An 8,594-nucleotide genomic window follows, 5' to 3' on the forward strand; every position below is an offset into this window, starting at 1 on the left:
TTCATCCACCAATGCCTGACGATAAAAACAGATGAGCATAATAACGACAGTCTACCTGAAGTTAAAGTCAGGGCAGAAGAAACCAAGATACCTGGAGGTTAGAGAAGAATGAGGGAACCCCCAAGTCGTGGGAAATCAACCGATGGCTTGCTGAAGGGCCACCAACTGGAACAACCCGCAATGCATCATTGGGAACCAAGTCAGTGTCACCAGCAGAAGTCAGAACTCTGTCATCGGGAACGTTGACCTCTAAAACGACCTCTTGACACGAAACCCGTACTGCTGCCATACAATCAGAGTGCGGAGGAGAAGATCCCACATGAACATCCATGGAAGTGTTAGAGGGAGAACCAACTCGGACACCCTCGGGGGCTGGGTTTTCGCTCGCGCTGCCCATCCGAGCCGGATCATTCCCGGCAACACCCTCGGGGGCTGGGTATAAGCGCCAGCACCATCCTTGAGGGCTGAGTTCTCTGCAGCAGCCACCTCTAAGGCCGAAGGTCCCTCAGTCACTTCCATGGGAGCAGTGCAATCCAGACCAGCTTCCTGACCCTCAAGACCGCGCTCCAAGGTCGATGAGGTGTGGGACGCTGCCCGAGATGACCCCAACCCGGCATCAAGCACATCAGCACAAGCACCCATCGCGCCACCATCTGCCGGCTCTGACAACAGATCTTCTGGAACCATATCCTCAAGAGCCTGATCAAAGTTGGCCAGAGACAATTCTTGTAGACCAACAAGAGCAGACAGGGCTAGAGAAGGAACACCACTGCTTTCGCCACTGGCAATGTAGCGTCGGCTATTCTTCCGAGCTAGAGGGATTTCATCCTCCTCCTCCTCACCATCATCAACAATGCGGATAGTACACCCATTGGGGTCAGCGTCATCCAGGTTACACCCATTGGGGTCAACGTCATCCAGGTCACACCCATTGGGGTTAATAGCAGGCAGGCTACACCCATCGGGATTAGTTTCAACAAATGCAGGCACTGGCACTTCTTCAGCAGCAGGAACGGAAGGACTAGCATCCTGGTCAAAACTAGACACTCGATGAAGACGTCTCTTCTTCTATTTCTTCCCGTCAACAGGAGAAGCAGGCTGATTGGCTCGGCGAGAACGCTTCGGACGAACGTTGTCAGACTTCTGAATATCTAAAGCTTCGCTATCCCCTGGAATGGGCACTACCGCCAGTGTTTCCGTAGGGACTGCATCAGAAGAATCTTTAGCTAACATATCCAGCATGGCACTTATCTCCGCGTCACTTGGATTCATAGGCACCTCAAAATGAACCTGCCTCTCGTCGTCAGGAATCTCTCCGAGTGAGGCAACCAAAGCACTAACTTCTTCGGGAGAGGGTCATACTCTAAGGCCCAAACCGCTATCATCAGCAGGAGGATTTGACACGAAACTGATGAAGGCCTGGGAGGGAGGCAAATTCCAAGTCGAGTATGCAACAGGAGCGCCGATGTTCGACACCTAGCCTCTAAGTATCATCTCAAGCCGGTTCACCAAGTCCACAGTAGGAATTCTTCTGTTAGTCACCCGGGTTGAATCAGCCAAGCCTCGGTACAGATAGGCCGAATATGCTATGTCTTTCAGTGGCTGAATGTTCTTGAAAACAAAGTCAACAACCACAGCTTCTGCAGTCAGACCCCTTTCTTTCAACAATCCAACTTCTGCTAACAGAGCCCTTGCCTTAGCCACCTCCTGGTCTATGGGGGATTCGGTCCAGCTCGGAGTGCGAACATCTGGTTGTCTTCCTGACCATGGGGGGAGGGAATTCCCATGATTCTCCATGATGAACCATTCCAGGCGCCATCCCTTGATGTTGTCCTTGAGTGGGATGTCAAGGTAATCAGACTTCCTTCCGCGGCGCATCTCCAAGCTCGCACCCCCCACCAGCTGGTGCTGCCCCCCTGCCATCCCAGGCCGACAGTGGTACAGATACTTCCAAAGGCCAAAGTGGGGCAAAACACCAAGAAAGGCTTCGCATAAATGGACAAAAATAGAAACTTATAGAATAGAATTGGGATTCAGATGGGTCAGATTCAGGCGATAGAAATCAAGGAGACCGTGGAAGAAAGGAGAAATGGGTAGAGCAAGTCCGCGGATAAGAAAAGGAACGTAAATGATGGATTCGTGGGTGTCTTCCATCGGAACAGTGACCCCACGGCAGATCCGCCATGAACAGAGCTCCTTTGGAGGAAGAACCCCAATGGAAACGAGATGAAGAAGGTCGGATTCAGAGACAACAGACATATGGTTACCTGCGAAAGGCAACTGACTGTTGGGATCAATGGGAGGAATGATTGCGACGGACGAACTCGAAGCTTTTCGCTTGGGTGCCATCTCAACCCTGCTAGCGAACGGAGCGGAAGCGATATTGCAGGAAAGCAGAGAAAGCCTGGATGCAAAAAAGCAGAAACTAGGGCACGGAGCGTGGAGGCGTGCGACAGTGCAGTACATATGGGATTTCCCCGAGCCAGATGTCATTTCTAAAAAGTGCCCAGTCATCACCCAGCCGTTATTTCTAAAACGCTGGCGTGCCATGTCATTACCCAGTCGTTATTTCTAAAACGCTGGCGTGCCATGTCATCACTCGGTCGTTATCTCCAAAACGGCTGACGCGGCCCAAATTGACTCAGCTTTCGTTTCTAAAAACGCTGGCATTATTTGACTTCACTCGGCCACTACTTTCAAAGCGGCCGACGTGGTCCGTTATCACTCGGCTGTTACCTCTAAAACGCCGATGTCGCTAGTAACCGCTCGGTCGTTATTTCTAAAACACCGACGCGGCCTGTTATCGCTCGGCTGTCACCTCTAAAAAGCCCCAACATCGCTGAAAATCACTCGGCCACCACTACTAAAGCGCTGGCATCGTGAAGAAGGTGATCTGAAGCACGGCTCAACGATTCTAAGTTGCTACTCAAGCATTACGTTCAGAAACAGCCTCTGCAGTAGGCATCAACACAAACGACAATCAGCAAGAAGGCGGAATGATACGAACGAGAAGAATCGAAATCATTCTTCATTATACGGGAAGTACTACCGAACTTACAAATCAACTCATTATGAGTCGATGACCTCCCTACTACTACACTACACTTCACTACTCTATACTACTAACTACTACTACATTATTTCATTATACTACTACTAATCTATACTAATAACTAAAACCAGTGGCATTTAGCCACTAGCCTTGTTGCTGCCCTTGCTGCTGCCCCTGCTGCCACCCTTGCTGCCGTCGTTGCCGTCGCCGCTGCCACCCTTGCCGCCGTCGTCGCCATTGCCTCCGCCGCCGTCGTCGCCATTGCCTCCGCCGCCGTCACCGCTGTCGCCTCCGTCGCCATTGCCGTCACCACCATCGCCATCGCCACCGCCCTCCTCGGACGAGTCTGAGGAGTACTCCGACTCATCCGAGCCCTCGAGCCCGGCACGCTCGATGGCCCGGATGTAGGTCCATACCTCCGCAGCGATCCCCTGGGAGTCGTCTGAATCATCAGACGACGCCGGGGGAGAGGCAGGAGCCGGAGAGCCCTCGGACTCGGAGGAGAACTCCTACTCCGAGTATTCCGAGTCGCCGAAGTCCTCCGAAGGAGGAGTCGGCTCGCGCTTGCGCTTGTCGCCCGAGTGATGCGAAGAGCGGTCGCCTTTCTTGTTCTTGCCCATGGCGAAAGTGGAAGGAACGAGAGAAGATTAAACAGCAAGCAGTAGCAGGAAGCGTGAAAACGCTGGAGAAGCAAGGGTGCTATTTATAGAAGAAGAAGGCAACCGCTCACCTCCTACCACGGCCACTGAACAGTCACAAAAATTCAATATGCAATTCAAACCATCTGAAGACACATCAGGCGGCTAACGTCGTTTCACGTAACACAACACCCATTGGGACTCCAGTCAACCGCGCAGCCGATATGATTACGCTCGTGGTCACATCAAGTTACTACTCAGAAGCAATTTGCTAAACGCTCAGCGTACCAAGCCGTTCCTTGCCTACACCCATTGGGGGGGACGCCTAGGAATTATCAGTATATTTTCAACACTGTCACATCTGAATAGTATGTGCAATGAATACTTCAAGACAGAAGAAAGATATCAGCAGGGATCAAAGGAAAGCCAAATATAGCCGATGCGGTACAAGTCTAATCGATAGAAGCATCAAAACACGAAGTGACATGAAGACTAGCCAAGGGTCATCTATCGAACGTCCAACCAGTCGTAGATCAAATAAATGGCAAAACCTATCAAGATATGGTCAGATCGCGTACTCGGCCACAAAAGACAAAAATATACACTGACCTCTAAAGCGTAGTATCAACAATATAATGCTGGTCTCCAAAGCATTCAACAGAGAGGGAGGATGATTCCTAGAAAAAGACACGAAATGAAGACCTTCGAGTGGATTATTTTCAAAAATCCACTCGAAGCTCGGGGGCTACACCCATTGGGTGCACCTTCGGTGCACCCAATGGACTTCACGGTTCAACAGTGCAAAATGCTGACCTCCGAAGCATAAACCCGAGACAGAACACCAAATTTTGAGGAATAATAGCAGAAGAAGACAGTAAAAAAGAAGACGTGTTAACCGGATCACTCAGAATTCTGAAGCAGTGACCCAGCAGACTTATTTCCAAAGCACTCTCCGGTAAAATCAAATACCGCAAGCTGGACCTAAGATCTTTGGGCCATTTATTTCAAAATCAGCCCAAAGATCAGGGGCTTGTGGGGGACAGATATCCCCCGGGTCCACTAGAAGGATAAAAGACCTCACGAAAGGCCCAAAGGCCCCATAATTCATAAGGTCATCCCCCTCGTGGGCCTGGGAGGAACGACCATTGAGACAGATCAACCCAAGGCCGGGTCAGTGCAAGCCCAGACGGCCCAACAACGTCTGAACGGTAATCACAGCAGTAACCCGACCTTCCTGCGCAGGAGCCCCGTACATCGGAACTGGGTGAGGATGAGTCGGCTGAATTATAGGGAGATAGACTCAGTAAGTTCACTATTATTCCGGTTCACGTTGTTATCATATCCACATGTAATGCCCCACGGTCAAGTATATAAGGCCTAGGGGGCACCCCTTCACGAAAAAGAGAGAGATCGACGTTATTCATCACTTAGCCTTCCATCCCGTTCTTTACGTTTTCCAGCATTAGTGAGCTCCCTTGTAACTCATTGCATAAAGCATTCCAGCCAGGACGTAGGGTGTTACGCATCTCAAAGCGGCCCAAACCTGTACATCATTGTCTACTATTTCTCGTGCGCCCAGCATGAACCATCGAGCTACAGTCGGTAACACCGTCCTACTCCTAAAAGCACCTTGGGGGTAACCCTGGGTGCGCGGTCGGACCCGAAACACCGACAACACCACCCCAATAAATACCCAAAATACACACAAGTTTGGAATATTATACTATAGAAAAGCCAAAGTGACCAATAATTAGGAACACAGGGAGTAGATAATAACGTTAATAACAAAAATCACCTCCCATGGTGCAGGATAGATACAGTAGTTTTACGTGATATAGTAGTAAGAAAAATCTTTTTAAGAAATAAATGGAATCCAAAATAAAATTAACAATATCATAATATTTTGTGAACTGCGAGCACTTTAATGCTTAACACATGTATAAATTAGTGAATAGTGAACAGATCAATGTATTACGTATTCCTATTAATGAAAGCACTAAAAACTCAATCAGTAAAATTAAACAAAGCCAACCAGCAGATAGCTTGATACCTTCACCGCAAGGGGACACGTGAGTGGAGATGTGAAGAACCTTAGTAGGGATCCTGACAGGTCCCTTAACCCTAAAATGCTTGTCCTTGGCTCCCTTTACCAAACCGCACAATCTGAAATGTACCAGAAATCGCACATATTTGTCACTTCAATAATTCATTGAAAATACCAATGAACAAATGCAGAATAATCAGCCTAATGATAGAAGGTAGTAAGTATATATACTAAAGCAGATGAGTGCAAATCATAATTCGAATCGCGCATTTATTTGTACTAATTCATGAATACGGAAACTGTTTGCTAGATGATTGTACTGAATTGCATTGAATGATTTGAAATTTCTGAATCCTCACTTTGCAGAGATGGACACATCAAGCCCTGCAGCACTTGTCAATGCATAGATGCTGAACATGTTTGTTGGGCGAAGAGTGCGCACGGTTGTTCAAGTCCAACACAATGAAGGTGGAGTGCTTGTCGGGCAGTCCACCGATGGGCACCAGTTGTGTGTCAAAAGTGCCATGGACGTCCCCGTATCACATTTTATGGAGGTTTATGGAATTGCTGAAAACAGCGAGACCATCTGTGCTGAAGTTTGCACAGATTTTGGTCCCAACTTTGGTGAGATTTCAAATGCCTTTGGTGTTTGCCTCGGCCCTTTGATTGCAATAGTATGAACTGTTAGTGTATTCTGAGTGCTACCATGGTTTAAACTTCCCCACATCCAAGCTTGCTAAATCTTATTTCATTCCATGTCATAAGAAGACCAGTAAACCCATGCCCCTAATGTACACCAATTTAACCATGCAAAATCTGTGAAAATTTGAGTTTCACACTCCTAATGAGTCATTGGCTACAATTTTGTCCTCCCTTATGGTAATATTTTTCCTGGACCCTGACCTTAACCTATGAACATTAAGGAGCAACTGACAAGTAAATAAGCAGTACTGTTTGTTCCCTTCTTTTCTGAACTTGTCAGAGCGCCTGGGTTTTTCCTAATCAGATGAGCAAATATATGTTTTTCATTGGGAACTTGATCTTGTCTTTTTTTAGAACATCAGAGCAGCCTAAGTGATTTTCCTGTTTATACAAATTACAGAGGCAGGGAGGAGGCGAAAAGCCCAATTATTTAAACTGCTGTATCTGGACATTTAGGATGTGGATTTTTAGTTAGATGTTGGGTGCTTCTTGACCTAGAGCAGATGAGTATATATACCTATTTGTGACTTCAGGACTTGAACTACCTATAAGCATGAAGATATTGTACTAATTCATGAATACGAAAACTGTTTCTTTTCAGGGTATTGATTACCTGAAGTATGACAACTGCTACAATTTGGGAATAAAGCATCAGAAAAGGCAAGACAACTCATATATCTTCCCTTAGTATTGATCACAGTTTAGAACACACACGACCTTGACATGTGTGCTAAAGTTTGTTTAATGGTGTTATATTTGTAGATATCCTCCTATGTGAGATGCTCTTAATTTAACTGGGCGCCAAATATTCTACTCTTTGTGTGAATGGTAGGCCTCTTTCCTTTAGAGGGGGAGTACAATTATATGTCTTGCTTACCTTCAATGCTTGCTGAATCAAGATCTTTGTAATGCGCTAATGTTATTTTAACTTAGGGGCCAGTATGATCCAGCCTTATGGGCTGGAAAAGTGGGCAATAGTTGGCGTACAACTGACGACATAACGGATACATGGAAAAGGTAACCCATGTTCTTTTCAGAGGAAAGAAGAGAGAGAACATTAGCTCTGTCGATGTGCTCTCAAACTGACTTATTTATGTATATGGTGAAAACAAGCATGACAGACATTGCTGATAAGAACAACAAGTGGGCATCATATGCTGGACCTAGTGGTTGGAATGGTAATTATGTTAGTGATGAGTTCAAGATGTCTGCAATTTGCAGTGCTTTGTGGAGCTGTTCAGTATACTATTACTCTGTTATTGAACCTCTGCTTTTATGCAGACCCAGATATGCTGAAAGTAGGCAATGGTGGCATGACCTTAGCAGAGTATCGCTCACATTTTAGCATATGGGCTCTCATGAAGGTAAGTTTTCAATGAGAATGGACCGATGTTATATGATCATATTTTGAGTAAAGAGGGTCGACCAAAGAGTTTTGAAAAATAAAATTTGTAGTTCATTGAAGATGATGATTGGTATGTAAGTATTATAATTATTGATTCTCCACTTATTGATGTTACATTTGGATGTGAGAAAGGAGATGTCCCACTCCTAATGGGTTATCATGCTACCATATATACTGTTATGCTTCAGGCCCCTCTATTAATTGGCTGTGATGTCAGAAACATGACTTCTGAAACAATGGAAATACTGAGCAACAAAGAAGTAATTCAAGTAAACCAAGGTATTATTCTGATTCTTCTTTCGGAGAGAACATGTTATCCTGGTTTAGCATCACAGGCTACAAAAACATGTTTTTACATAGCAACTGACAACCTTCTTATTTTTGTATATAATTTCCCAACATATCTTCAGTATATCTTCAGTATCATGATAATGTACAGAAACTAATGCTCTATACCAGTATACCTACATAGTAAGCTTGGTCCAACCCAACTAACTTGTAAATTACATAGGAACCCATCACTACGAGTTGCTTTCATTGTTCTATTTCACATAGCTTTATCAAGTATATACAATTATCAAGTTAGTTTCATGCCACTAATATGTAATTTACATATGTCAGCTATGTACAGTATAGCTGTTGTCAGCTATGTACAGTATATCTGTAACTTGGAAATAAAGATTCACATATGTCAGCTAATGTCAGCTATTTATAGTTATGTACAGTATATCTGTAACTTGTATATAAAGATTC

General features: G+C 45.7%; 1 long non-coding RNA gene across 1 annotated transcript; it reads left to right on the forward strand.

Annotated features, from left to right (window-relative positions):
- Positions 1–7,196: 7,196 nt before the first annotated feature.
- Positions 7,197–8,115, forward strand: LOC103644556 (uncharacterized). Its single transcript, XR_002266646.1, has 5 exons — positions 7,197–7,264; positions 7,370–7,453; positions 7,550–7,614; positions 7,718–7,800; positions 8,030–8,115. It is a non-coding gene; the product is annotated as an uncharacterized lncRNA (long non-coding RNA).
- The last annotated feature ends 479 nt before the right edge of the window (positions 8,116–8,594 follow it).

The sequence above is a fragment of the Zea mays genome, chromosome 1 (assembly GCF_902167145.1).
Source record: "Zea mays cultivar B73 chromosome 1, Zm-B73-REFERENCE-NAM-5.0, whole genome shotgun sequence".
In the NCBI taxonomy this organism is placed as follows: Eukaryota; Viridiplantae; Streptophyta; class Magnoliopsida; order Poales; family Poaceae; genus Zea; species Zea mays.